This window comes from Haemaphysalis longicornis, unplaced genomic scaffold, assembly GCF_048455015.1.
Source record: "Haemaphysalis longicornis isolate Haplotype H1 unplaced genomic scaffold, Haemaphysalis longicornis Haplotype H1 scaffold_53, whole genome shotgun sequence".
Classification (NCBI taxonomy): domain Eukaryota; kingdom Metazoa; phylum Arthropoda; class Arachnida; order Ixodida; family Ixodidae; genus Haemaphysalis; species Haemaphysalis longicornis.
Genome location: NW_027526389.1, coordinates 1,470,721 through 1,485,994, shown reverse-complemented (window position 1 = coordinate 1,485,994; position 15,274 = coordinate 1,470,721).

The following is a 15,274-nucleotide window of genomic DNA, read 5'->3' as shown; positions in this document are numbered from 1 at the left end:
CTCTCTTTCCTCTGTCTCTGCTGTTCTTTTCTACCGTCTCACCGGCATTTCTTATTACTCGGACAACGACTGCACCCGCAAACGCGATTGTGATGGAATTGGTGGGAATGTTGCCAGAGAATCTCCTACTTTTCTTTGTGCAAACCTCACAAGGTTACGGTATGGACGCCAGTTTATGCAGGAAAAGATTGCCATCGCAGCCTGCCTCTGCTTTATTATTCTACTGCAGTAGAGGTGACACTAAACAAAACAAAATGCTTTCTCTTTCCAAGAAAACTAAAACGTTTCTGTGGCCGACAGAACCCCTGCGGAAATCGTTCCCGGTGGTATTGTTCCCCCCTACAAGCACTTGCTCCCTATACCTACCAATACTTGAAATCTCGCAACCAGTTTAAGTCCTGCTCTCAAACCTGACCAGACAAAATTATTACTGCCCATTCTGACTAAGTGTCACGCCTATTTCGGGGATGCTTAGCCTAGCCTCGCAACGCCACTTGATGGAGAACATCGGAAAAAATTGGCCGTGTATCTATGTCGTCAAAAGACGATAGTATTTGGAGCAATTTGCCAAGGAAATGCCCCCTTTGCTTTCCCGATCACATCTCATGCAGTTCCTGTACCATCACGCTCGTTCCAAGGAAAACACACTAAAGGTTTGCGCAAGGCGATTTGAATTTACCGCGTTCCACTGCTACAGGCCGGGTTCCTTTATGCCAGCGCTGCAGTACGGCGGAAACGCGCGTGAATGGAGACGGCCGACTACAAGGTTTATAGAGCCGCATGACCATGCTCCACGTGCGTTCCAAGCAGAACGTGCAACCTAGCTAGTGGAACCTTTTGTTGCTGTTGCCGCGTGATTTTTCATATGCCGCCAGGAGGCGGCGGTTTTCTACAGTAGATGTAGAATATCATTTGCTATCAAAAAACGAAGCATCCATGAATTTTTTAAGAAATGAACACTGTTAATATCCCTTGTGTACTAATTTCCTGGCTTATATTTGCGTAATGTCTTGTTCTTGTTCAACAAAGGTGACAAGTATGAATATATAAACCGGGCTTAGACGTTTACTTGTAGCTGTGAGTATATAAGACTATTGTGCAATATATATTTTACTTTAGCCGGGTGGCTGAATCGAGTCACAAACAGGCAGACATACAGACAGACAGACAGACGAAACTTTCTCGGTTTAAGTAGCTCAAGAAAGACTATCGTCTTTAAAAACTGACGGATCAGCTGTAATTGCCAGCAGGTCGTACCTCTTCTATTTGTACTTGTGTAACATCACCGGTGTCAATGTGACTGATATGCAGCAACAAAAATCTTTCTTCAGTGTTCGAGTTCAAGGTCTTTCTCTCTCGTAGTGGTTAAGAAGAAATAGTTATGTGTGTTTTTGTGTAGTGTGCAATGCAGAAAAGAGATTACCCAAAAAGACGTGCGTCGTGTGAGGCGCAGAGAGAACGCGCATGATTACAAAAGGTCCAGTACTTCTCGAGCGTGCACCCTTGTTTCGAGTGCAGGAAAAGCCGAGATGCACAAAAGTGATGAGAAAGAGACGGCCGTTACCTCCCCATGTTTCCTTAACACTAATAATGTATTGCCCTTAGGAATTTATTAGAGCAAACGTACACAAGTCACAAACAATACGCTTTCGGTTCCAACAAAAAATATCTGTGATTGCATTTTGAAGATATTTACTTTTTTTCAGATTTAAACAGAATGTCAATTGTTTGAAGTATAGGCTCGCTTTGGCAATTCCAGACGGAAATTTAATGCGGGAAATGCTGTTTTTATGAGCAAACAATTTTTGAAGCGTGGCGCTGTTAATAATTTTTTATCCCCTTTAATGAAAATACCTCCGATGCTGCCTTGACCTGACACCGTTTTTTAGGAGTCGTATCAAGAATATTGGAACTGTTGCGTCCCTTTGAAGCGTCTTTTTTGCGCCTTCGTGCTCCCCACCTGGTAAGGCAAATGCCAAGAAGCCTTTCAAGCTCTACACGTGCACCCACCTTGTGCATTCTGATAAATAGCACAATTATTTTGCAAACTGGTGCCATAGGGGGCAGCATTTGTTCCGTGGTAAGGTGATACGAACTGCAGTTTTCATTACAATGCCCCCAAAAAGAATTCCCCCTAAACTTTTATAAATGTACATGTTCTTGAAATAGCCAATAACATTCTGCCAATACTGCCAACTATTAAACCTGGTCTAAAACACCTACGTGCGTAGCTTAGTCTCCCTCAAAGCTCCTCGAAACAACCGCTCAGAAAATGGTGTTGAGTGGATGGTTTCCGATGGTCACATATGAGTACCACCAGTCATTTTTGATTTGAACCTACAGTAATAAAAAAACGGCAACATGTACAGCTGGCGACTCTACCTCCTTGAATAAAGTGAACGTTGTCTCATGGTGCTATAACCGAAGACTAAAATATACTCACTGGTGCGCAGATGGTGTGCAGATCAGCATTCTGTGCAGAAAACAACATAACTCATAACGAGGTAGCAGCCTCAGCCCAGTGACATTTCCACAAGAAACTTGATGTGAAAGCGACAAGGTGTCTTGCGAAAATATTTTCACTGGTCCTATGCCGCTATCATCTCCAATGGATCCGGTCTTTAGAAATGTGTATATATATATATATATATATATATATATATATATATATATATATATATATATATATATATATATATATATATATATATATATATATATATATATATTGGAATAAGCTAACTAAATCAGCTCTGCCCAATATTCACTCCCTTGAACAATTGGAATTCTGAATGGCATTTTTTTGCGATTTTGATGCATTCTTGTGTTTGTGTACAATCTATTTCCAACAGCGTGCCATGTGTATTGGTATTTTTGTAACTTTGGTGCATTCCTGCATTTGTTCAAACTATTTTGATCAGTGTACCATGTGTATTGTGCCTAAATGTTTTTTCCTTGTGATGCCCCTCCTGCTTGGGCCCTTCAATGATCTTGCAGTATGTTTTAAATAAAATAAATAAATAAATATAGACAGAATAAGGGTTGGCAGTCAAGAAAACCTCGGAAAGCAAAGGGGGGAATGCGTTAGGTCATAGAAAAATATGAAGAAATTTTTGAGTCAGAGAGAAAGTGGGGAAAAAATGCCGGCCGGGTGGGATCCGAACCCACGACCTCCAGAATACCGGTCTGGTGCGATAACCACTGCGCTACCGGTGGGGCGGTTTCGCCACAACTTTCTAGGGTATTTATGTAAGGTATTTTTTTGTTTCCTGCACCGCATTCTTTCTGACTCAAAAAACTTCTTCATCTGTTCTGTTTCTATGACGTACCGCATTCGCCCCTTTGCTTTCCGAGGTTTTCTTGACTGCCAACCGTTAATATGTGTTTATATATATATAGCCACGGAATACCTATCAATGCCCCATAGGGCCATAACCCGTCACCGAAGACGACGAAGAGGATGCGGCTCTCCTGAGCCTCCTTGTACATCCTTGTTGCACTGCCAATAGTGTCAAAAGACGATGGCCTCTGACCGCACCCCACAGGACGGCCTCACTATTCCCAGTCCATTTCCTCACGCTCTGTCCCTCCCTTTTCTGCAGCTCAAACTGTGGACGAAATTATTGGTTGCTAGATTCAATTGAATTACCGCTTGTTTTGACGCCTGTAGCGCGAGCTGCTTTCACAGCGCGTGTGTTTTTTTGCTTTTTTCGGTTGTCATTTGAACAACACGAACCAAAATTTTACGTGTTTGCTTTTCTCACGCCCCTAATCTGTTCGGTTTTCTAATGTCGTGTAATTTCATTTGTTGTCGTAAAAAGCCACCCACATGAAAAATTATTTTTAAATCGCAAGTGCTGTCGGTTATGTCCTTACAGTTTTCGCCAAATAAGACAGCTTTTTTTACAGAAAATAAGGTGGTCGTGTATAGGCCATGATATCACTTTATTACCTTAAAACAGTCTTGGCAAAAACCCTTCGCGATGAAAAATTCTTTACTTTCAGCAGTCGCCTGAACCGAGTGACAGACAGAGAGAGTAGTAGTTGTAATATGAGAACATATTGGGACATCAAAAGTGGGAGTGGTTTCCTAGTCCAGGAGCCGAAGTGATGACCGTGTGACCTAAGACCTAGATGCCTGAAGTTGAGGGTCATCCAAGTTGTCGTTTGTATAATGTTCTCCGACAGCTCAGGGAGGGGTAAGGGCAAGGAAAGAGTGCAAGAACGGGGATATGTGCACATGCTAATAAAATGTGGGAAAATGTACCCGTCCAGACAGACGTAAATTTTCGCATTTAAGGAGGGCAAAATACTGATTAAGAAACACCTTCAGGATCCGTCCAGTTATATGCAAGTACAAATTTGGTCTCAGCAGACCGCATGTTTTACACGGGTCTTAGATACCGTTCTGTTTCCCTATAAGTAAATTTGGGGATACTAGTTGCGCAATTTTGTGTCCTTGCGTCCTCGATTTGTGTAGAAACTTTATAGGTGTCATCATTGCTGCACCGATGTGATCACCATCATTGGTGCCCATAGTCGCGTGAGCAGCTCTCGCTCGAGCTGCTTCATCTTCATCAGTCGCCATATTTCTAAATAGAAGCACCATCGCATCATCGGGACGTCGCGGCTATTGGTCTCTCCTTTTATTCTACATTTTTTGGTGCCGATAAACCCGGAAAGAAGGCCCAGTGCGATTCGGATTCATCCGAACTTTGGCCTACGAGAAGGAGGACCCCTCGAAGCCGACGGCGGACCGTTTAATGGACATATCGACGATGGTGCTACCCATGGCCGAACGACGCGATGGGAAGACAAGACGACGAGACATCCTCCCGAACGTTTATATCCTCCCCTTTGAGCATTTTCTTCCATGGGTCTAGAAAGCGATTCTGCAGAAGGTGAGAGGAGTGCCGCAGCGCATCGCGCAATGAAAAACGAACTACCTTTTATGCACGAACAGGGTGTTTTTCAATGTAAGATGAGCCTCCACGAACTGAAGAATGAAAGAGAAAAAAGGCGGTTAATCGCACGAGAACTGTGTCGAAACGCAAAAGCAATATTAGACTCTTCCGTAACGATCACTGATGTTTTCGGGGTGTTAACAAGCTTTCTGAGCCAGCTGCGGAAAAATGAAGTTGAATTGAGGTTGTTGAATGAGGAGATCGAACCGCTTATTGATATCGAAGATTTGGACCAGGAATTTACCACCAACATTGACTATGAAGACGAAATCACGCATATCATGATCCGATTGTACTACCGATTGAAAGATAAGAAATGTGACACCAAAGAAAAGTGCCAAATTATGGAGACCTTGCATTCATCAAAAAACTTCAATGAGTTTTTTACAATGACTGAACAGTGCTACGATCCATGCGACTTGGACACACCCGCGGAACATGACTTATTACCAGAAACCTCACCTCAGCCAGATTTCCCATCGCAAACAGGACTTGAGAATGCGACATATTCATTGTCTCCACTAGACATTGAAACTGAAGGTGCCTTACTCTCGCGAGCATTGAAAGAGTCGGCCGAGATGTCCATGAACAAGACCGTCGGAAGGTCATCGAACCTCATGACGCCAGCAGAATCTCCGTATTGCGAATATATCAAGCGGGAGACCATGAATTTGGAACCTGGAGAGCTTCAAGGGCAAGATACGACACAAAAAGGAAAACCGATGCACGACGCTGGAGAGCGGGTTGAGAGCGTTTTTGAAAGGTATGCGAGAAAGATGGCCGCGGCACATATTCGGCAATCGCTTCTAAAGAAAACGATACACCGCAGAAAACATCTGAACAACAAGGCACGTCACAACGAAAATCGTATCACTAATGTCCAGAACTCCAGAAAACAGCGGAAGCCTCCAAGGCACTATTTTGAGATCGCAGCGAACGAACCTGAACTTACATCAGGGTACAAGACCGTCGAAGACGGGCTTCGAATTTTGACCTGGCTACGTGGACCGCATCGACAGACTTGGCGTGTGCTCAGAAGACGGCCACAGTGACTGCTTCGCCGTCTCACTGCCCTACCGGATCGGATCGGAACGAACTTGTTAGTTTATGGAAGCGGACTGACCCCGGTTCGTTGTGGGCGCGGAATATGTAGAAACTTTATAGGTGTCATCATTGCTGCACCGATGTGATCACCATCATTGGTGCCCATAGTCGCGTGAGCAGCTCTCGCTCGAGCTGCTTCATCTTCATCAGTCGCCATATTTCTAAATAGAAGCACCATCGCATCATCGGGACGTCGCGGCTCTTGGTCTCTCCTTTTATTCTATAATTTGAATGGTCGTTGGTTCATATCGCCATAGCTGCACATCCACAAATAGCGCTTTGTGACAAGTGCTTTAAAAATCGATTTCACTTTATTCTAGAAAATTATGTCGAGGAATAGTAGGACATGCTTTCATTACCGGGAACCCTTACTTTAGGTCTTTTTATGCTGCTTTGGCTGGTCTTATGTGAAGACCAGCCTTAAGCCCTATGACTTACCTTCTGAAGTACCCAAGGTGCACGAGTCATACAAGGCCTTTGATTTTAGTACTTACGTGTAGAATCTACTGTGTATTTGGAAAATTAAAAGTAAGAGGATGTGGTCAGTTTTTTATTACGCATTACCACTGTTTTGTCGGAACACCTGATAAAATGCGGGAGACAAAGAGGTAACAAATCGTTAAAAGCAAGTTTGTATCACCCAAACTATTGTTTGAAACGTTCAAAAATTTTCATGATTAGATCTAACAGTGCAAAAAAACTGGGGTTGAGGTAACGCAATAGGAAAAGAGAATAGAAGGAGATAGTATGGGAACATTGCACATATTGTTTCGAAACACACAATGAATACGCGCACCGATTTAGAGAACTCAGAACTGTATCCATGCGCCCGTACAATAACCCTAAATTCTGCTAACATTACTGCAAAATGCAGTACGTTAGTTGGTTCCTAGCTGAAACGGTAAAGCGTTACCACTGTTGCCTGTCGTTCTCGTCGTTCTAGACACGATTGTTTGTTTAGTAAATCTGCTTGTCTGATTTCTGTTTTTGCTCGCAAAACTTTCTATATAGAAGAAAAGGGAATTTCGGAAAGCGCAGATGGGTGTGTAGCCACGGGCATGACGTAGAAAATCCGATTTTGGATATTTTGTTTGGATTGCTTGCAGGTCGCCCTTATGCATCGCTCGTTAAAATCAAAGGCGACTTCTAGATGCTTTCACACAAAATCTCCCTCGTTACCTCCACGCGGACAACCCTGTGTTTTTATGAAGTCGAATCTCAGCAATGCTGTCTAAAGTGCAGATCTACTTGAAGTTCAATAGAACTGTGCGCAGGTTCTTGCATGACGTAAGCATATTCCCATTGAAGTGATTTTGATTGGAGTGTTAGTGGGTTTCTCCCAAAAGCATGGCTTGTCAAACGCAGATATTTTATCCAAGCCTAGAAAAGGTCATGCGTATTGCTCACATAGAGAAGTATCTGAGTGTTTTGATGGTAATCTAGGAAAGTCATCATTACTGTACCAACCTTCCATTTGTATATAGCAAACCGGTATTTATCAATGAACATCTACTGGCTCAGAACTGAGAACGGCTGGCAGTTACTGGACCAAGAATGACAATGGAATTTTGGAAGTTCGCCTGGACCTCACGTGGGAGGATTTTCGTACAAAAAATGAAGGCTCGCTTACCGCCGCATTAGCCCTCTACACTATCTATCTAAAATCACTACCCATGACGCCACTATCTTTTATAACGTTTTGAGAGCAAGTGCCTACTATAAACTTGAACTGAACTAGACAATGTTTCCCTCTCCTTATGAAACTTATGCAAAGGGTAACTTTCACTGTGGCATCTGCAGACTTTCCAAAACGTTTGGCATTTGCGATAGACTAGCTCTGGCACTTACCATGCCAGGAAGGTTAAAAATAATTTAGATAAATAATTACCTCGGCAAAAATTAGGCACAAGCTGGGCGAACGTTTTTCTGAAGAATAGTTAACCCAGAATGAGGCGATTTCATTCTTTGAGGGATACCTACTAGGGCAAATCAGTGAGGATTGGGGGGTAGCGGAGTTTCAATTAATTTTCGACATCGTTTCAGCAACAGCCTCCACGGTAGAGGCTAGCCTGAAACGGTCCTAATTTACTCGAATCGGCGTAATTTTGCACGCATAATTTTACGTTTCCAGTGTATATTATTTGGCCGGATCCTGGTCGTCTGTTTTTGGATGTTCTTTATTTTGCTTGGAAGAACGTTAGACAAAGACTATTCCCACATGACCCAAAACCCATTCCAAAAAAACACGTGTCGTATGTAGTCACGAATCTTGCCTGTAAGTCATACTTATACGTTGCGTACACGTCATACATACGTAAGAAGACGTGCCTCCTAATAATCAATTAAACGCGCCGTCTGCACACAGAGTAGTCTTTACAAAAGCGTACTTCACAGCGTTTCCTATCACTAAGCTTTCGAAGTCGGACGGAAAGGCATAAAATACTGATAAAGCAATCCAACCTGGTCGAACACAGCATACACACTGAACCCATGAGTAATCAATATCAGATCTAAAACTCAGCTACAAGATCTGTGAACACACGTTTCTTCGTGAACCAGGTGTTTCAGATGTTGCGTGTATTGTCACTGATGACTTGAAACAACCGCGAGGGAACATTTATTGGGAGGGGGTAGCTTGAGGCCGCATGGAGGAAAGAAGTGAGAGGAAAGAGGAAGCCATCAATGATGTCCTATTATGGCGGAGTCATGGACGAACCGCCACAACGCGGATGAAGTTTATTTGATTCTGCCCTTTGGACGGATTCAGTCTTCGTAAGTAAGAACCCGGGCACGCCGATTTGTCGAGCATGGCCCCATGAGACCTATGCAGTCCCATACAAGGTGGTGTATGGTTGGCTTCAGCGCCTGCCCACAAGCATGGCAGACGTATAACGGGCCCGATGGTGATGCCGATGCAGGTAAAGATCGTTGGAAGCTGCTGTAGCGGGTTTGCCACCCCGTGGTTTTCTCGTTGAGGTGTGCCTTCACCTGGCAACGACGTGATCAGTTAACACGTATCCAGAACGCGCAAGTTTTACGAGGACCTGTGCGGCGCTGGGAATCCCAGTAGGCACTAGGTCCCGGTTGATGGCCACTGTCAATAGCAGATCGTGACGGCAGCGCGTCTTGTGGCAGCGGCGTTCGCCATCGGTATCAAAGCAGAACTCCGCGGTGAGGGATCCATCAAGCTGATGGTGGATATTACGACAACCGTCGCTAGCCACCTCATGGGCCCACTCACTACCGAGGGGTCGTGTATTCCCGGGTGTTAAGCGCACCGTTACCGTTACGCTAGTGCGCAGTCGCAGCGCTGCTCAGGAACGTTTGATGTGGTGAGCTACAGTGTGCTGTCTGGGTTGTCCAATAAGACCCCGTCGCGGTGGCTCAGTGGCAAAGCACTGTGCTGCTGAGCACGAGGATGCGGGTTCGATTCCCGGCCGCGGCGGCCGCTTTTCAGATGGAGGCGAAAAGCAAAAATGCCCGTGTGTTCCAGATTACTGCGGATAATAAAGATTCCCAGGTGGTCAAAATTAACCCGGTGCCCTCCACAACGGCGCGCCTCATCGCCTGCGTTGCGTCGGCGCGTTGAACCCTACACTAAAATGAAAGGTCCCGCAAAGCTTCTCTGCTGGCCGAAAATATGGTGACGCTTTGGAATTCACCTAGATCAGCTGCTAGCAGGGCGACAGCCAGCTTGACCCCTTCCTTTATAGAGCGAAGCCCAACCTCTGCGGCGGTAGGTGGTATGGTCATGGTCATGTGAAATGTTCGGGTTGTGTGTTCGCCGTGTACGTCTGTAACGGCCGCCTGTGACCCTGTTTGTAAATGGCGCCGCCACATAGCATCCACGAATACAAAACTTTTCAGCTACTTTGGTCCAAAAGAGTTGCGGTCGCTGAAGGACCATGACTCCGCGACGAGTGGACCATTTGAGAACGTCGAGTGAGCGCTGGCCGTTGCTCAGTAATGAGCTCATCCTCCCAGCGTGGAATACGCTTATTTATTGAAGGCGCTGTCGTGTGGAAATCCTCACCGGCATGGTACAGTAACCGGCGGCTTGGGGAGTGAGATTGCGACGGTCCTTCGGGCCCTCTGCCCTCGCTGGGATTATGCTTTCGAGAGTGGGCAGTCCCGCGTACCGATAGAGCTCCTCGATCCACGTCTGTCGCGGAAGCCCAGTTATAGCTCGAAAGCTTCCCGGTAAAGGACTTCCAGCTGGCGGGTATGGTGTGGGGTGAGTGAATAAAACATTGCACGAGTGAATGAATGAATTTATTGTCAAGAAAAAGGAAAGGAAAGACCACCAGCAGGCGTAAATTGTCACACCCAGGGGTGGACACCAGAACGCCTGCTGGTGTTGGAGTTGGGGCAGAGGATGACAGATTCATAGAGACGAGAGACAGATGATAGAGGTGACATATTTACAGAATACAGGGGAGAGATGGGCATATTTACAAGTTAACACGCACACACACCCACACAAAGTCTGGTCCAGAAAAAAAAGAATCCGCAAAAGTCCACACAGTCACTGGGCCAGGGAGTCAAGTGCCAGGCGCAGCCCTGAGTCATCCAGGTAGCCGCCCAGCGCCTCGTGGAAGCTGTCCCTCTCCCTGGTGTTGTCCGGCGGCCATAGCAGCTCGTCTAGCGGCCGAGCCCTTCCCCCCAGGGCGGCCAGCAGTTCCGGCCTCCCTGCCGCATACTCGGGGCACTCGAAGAGCAGGTGCGGCAGGAACTGGACAGGTGCGTGACAGTGCCGGCAGGCAGGGCTGTCGGCCAGCCCAAGGCGGTGCTGTCGTTCCGCCGTCCCACAGCGCCCACGCGGAGGTGCAGGATTGCCGAACGCTGCTGTCGGGGCAGCCGTGCGGCGCGCACAGGTTGTGGGGCATCTCCAGCAGCCAGCGGTGGGTCCGGGTGCTATGCCCGCACGTGCCGCTGTGTAAGAAGGCGGGAGTCGTCCGCCGCTGCCTGGGCATCCGTGGCCGAGGGCGTCAGCTCGTGACCCTCGGCGGCCAGGTCGTCCGCCCACTCGTTGCCCTCGAGCCCGGTGTGGCCGGGCACCCACTGCAGCCGCAGCCGGGAACCCCTGTCTGCCAGCCGCTCCGCCTTCTCGCGCACGCCCCGAACCAGGTCGCCCTACCGGATGCGCAGCAGAGCCACCCGGGAGTCGCACAGCAGGGCGCAGCGCTCGGGTGCGGGCTCCAGCTCCAGCAGCAGGTCCAGGCGCAGCTGAACCCCCACAAGCTCTGCCGTGGCCGAGGATGCGGCGTAGTGGAGCCGGGCCTGCCGGGTGGCCTTCCCCAGCACGACGGGCGCTGTAGCCGAGCCGTGTCGCTGCCGCACAGAGCCACGATATGTGGCTTTCGACGCAAATACACCTCGAACTAAACGGCCTTGACACAAATACACCTTGCACTAAACTAATATGTCCTGAGATGCTCCGCCAAGGCTGTTGGAGATGCGGCAGAATGAGGTGCACCAACCCACGCCACTGCGGGCCAAGCTGCTTGATCCATTCTGTAGCGCCATCGTTCTGGTTAACGGCCATTCCGAGGACGCACATACAATCCTGTGGAGTATGTTACAGCGAAACGCATTCAATGGTTAAGGAATCCGGGAGCGCTCTACAGGTGCGCCATGTATGGTCAGAATGTGTGCTTTTGCCAGCGATATTTTCATCCCAGTGGGAGCTAGCAGGGCGCTGAATGTGTCTAAGGCCTTCTGCAATTGACGCATCGCGGCATCGGCTGTTGGGTGGTGACCTGCCTCGGTCCAAATTGTGATATCTTCGCCATAGGCCGTAATATGAGCGCCTTCTACCGCCGACACCCTGTGAATCAACTTCCCCAGAGACAAATTAAAAAGAAAAGGGAAGATGATTATAGTCCCCTGGGGCACACCGTAGCAATTGGTAAAGGAAAGAGTGTAGTGGCAGCCAGATAGCATCTCGTACGTGCGGTTAGCCAAGAAGCTCTATACAAAATTGCCTGACCGCTTACTCGGATAAGCCTATACTACGGCATCGAGGACTGCTGCGTGTGGTACGAGGTCGTAAGCGTTCTGTAAATCAATAGCAACCAGAGTGTGTAGCCGATTATAACGGCTTACTCGCAGCAACTATTGTAGTAAGTTTAGACTGTTGTGAGTGCTTAAATGTGTTCGGAAGCCGGTCTGAGCAGGATGGAAGTAGTTTTCTCCTTCCAAGTGATGACTCAGTCGTGTCGTGGCCATCCGCGCAATCAATGTACAGATGGTAGACGTGAGCCCGATTCGCCGTAAATTTGCCAGGACTGTGAGATCCTTGTCTGTATTGAGAATGGGTACCACAACAACCTGCTTGAGGGCTAATGGGACGACACCATTGATTCATACATAGTTAAATGCCTGACAAAGCTCCTTTTTCTGTGCTACGGGCAGATTCCGAAGCATAAAGGAAGACTCTTGAGGCTTTCCTGGTGTGTTAGATGCACTGATTTGCTGAATGGAAACCGTTAGCTCAGCGGGAGTGAAAGGGAGCTAAATCTCGTCGCTGTCTGTCACTGGCTCCAGAGAATAGATATAAGGATGGCGATTGAGATGGGGTTTGGGGAAGAAATTACACGCCGTATTTCTTTTGGAGACCTCACGGGGATTTCCCAGTACGAAGTAGCATCGTGTCTAGTGTACCCTTCAATTTGTAGGCCAGGCAAGGGTGCGGAAAGCGTTCCTCCCAGTGTGGGAGGAAAAAGAGTCGCATGGCTTTTCACAACGCTTGCTGGCCAGGAGCTTCGTGTGTTTACTAATGTGCAGTATGTGGTTGTGGAGGGGCACCAGGGAGACATAAGTGCGACTTCGGGACCAAGAGCGCTCCTGCAGGCCTTGGAGAACTTTCCATAGCCTGATCAGTTGTCGGTCTCGAGCAGGGGTGTCCTCTTGTACTTCGACGATGGTCGTAGCACCATTTGCCGCATTGAAAACGCAATTTAGCACAAATGTGAGTGAGTCTAAGTTGATGTTCGAATGTCTCTCTGGCTCCAAGAATTCAAGCTCCCTGAAACGTGGCCAGCCGACATACTGAGCCTGTTTTGTAAGTGTCAGTGCGCGACCGAAAAGCGTCATCCAAGTAGGGTAATCGTCACTTCTCCAAGATAAAGATTAGCATTTCCCTAGTGATACCGTAGGAGGAATGACCCAGGCCATATAATGACCGGCGTCCCACCTGCTCGGCGAATTTCCTAGCCGGGTGGTGTATGGCAGGTCATTAACAAGGATGAGGTCTACATTTTCTGCTGACTTATCGAGGTTGCGGCCCCGGATGTTGGGAACGCGACATCCCCAATTCGTTCTGACGGCATTGAAATCTCCCCCGTCACAACCTCATCTCGAAGGTATACAGCCCGCAAATATTGACCTGGTAATTGAGGACGCACCAAGGTCGATGATACAAGTGAATTCCGCCGACCAAGGACACGCGGACAGCCAATACTTTCTGAACATGATTACACATGCCTGCCGTAAACACCGGCCGGAGGTGTTCCTTTTCGAATTTATAACGTTTATGTTGGATCACTACGATGGTAGCCTGGCCAGACATGGTGTAGCGAATGGTGGGTACCTCATAATAGCATAGCCTTTTATGCCCGGCTGTTTCCTTTTGTTTCCTGCAGTACGATGACCAACGACTTGTGATCAAAAGCCAGGGGATGTTCATTGAGCTCAGCAGCATTGGCATCATCCCGCGGCAGTTGCACTGCAGCATCAACAGGGCTTTAGCATTTGCTGCTATGTTCTGGGGTTGATAGTATCGATGGGTCATTCTGAAAGGCCGGGGTCGCTTGGGGTGCTGCTCCAGAGACAGCGTCTCCTGCAAATTGAGGAAAGTGTAACCAGTACTGAGCGAGCGCGATATCGAGGTGTTTATAAGGTGTTCAAACTCTGGCGGCCCAGGCGCAGTGAAAACCGCACGTCTGGCACGTGGGATTCCTTAGGCTCTAAACCGCACTGGCATCGTTGTCCTGCCATCCTTTACGTTCGGCTCCCTTTCAGGCTTGTGTGGCGCAGGCGTGCTTGTATTCTCACTGCAATATGGACAGCTTGGTGTGTAGGGCTGTGGTCTTTGAAAAAAGACCCTCCAGGTACTTTGAAGAGAAAATATTGTTGGAACCCTTTCTTCATTGTTTCTTCCCCTTGTTACTAGCTGCCGCACTGCCGGAACGCCCACGCTCTGGTGAACGCGAAGTCGTAACCGAAATGCAGGGTGTCGGGGAAAGGTGCGGGAAATCCGTAATACACGGGAATGATGGAACTTCGCAGCCAGTGATGTGCCGGCGGGACCGACCCGGAGAACGATAGAGCATTCGTTCACGCATTATCTGTAGGCGGCTGATTTTCAATTCACAATTGGTGCCACGCGCTGTGTTGCAAGTCTTTCGGCAAATGTTTCAATACGGCTTCGCATCAGGACATTGGTCTCCTTCATGCTGTCTACCCCATTTGGAACTCACGGCATGATTGGGGCAATGTTTCTGTAGGGTGCTCATCCCGGTGGGAACGATAGCATACCAAGGTGGGACGCACATAAGGTTTTACTCTACAGAACTCGAGGAAAGTTTTCGACGGTTCTAGCCGGAGTGGTCATGTCAAATGTCACCAGTTCATAGTTAGTTTTTCTAAGGCGACGAATATCTAGTATCACGGCAGCCTCACGTGTTGTCTGGCTTCGGAGATTTTCAACGGAGTCGCCCGGGTCGACTTGGATCAGACCACGAGATGCCTGTTTGGGACGCATAAGTGGCGCCTCGTATTCTAAAGTTTCTCCGTTAATATTGCCTTTTGTCTTGTGCACAGAATGCTAGCGCCTGGGTCTTTTTGTAGAACGCCACAGTGACAGAATTGCCGTGGTGGTCAACATGCGTAGACGTCAGCCTGTGCAATGATGCGTGCGGGGCATAATTATCAAGAACTGCAGCAAGCCGTTTGCGGGGAATAGCACCGACGGAAACATCGTTCTTCGAGCTCCGCAGCACGGTGCAATTCTGCTTAGAAATTCGGTCATGTGCTGCCGTGGTAAAGCGTGGTGAGCCGTGGTGAGATTGGAAGGCATATTCACCCGTCTTCGGTATTGCCTACTTGAGGAACTTTCGTAGCCGAAGTGAAAGTTGAGGGGGTCCATGGGGGTTTTGGTATTGTTAAACTTGCGCTTCTTAAAATTGATTTTGTTGCCCGCTGTA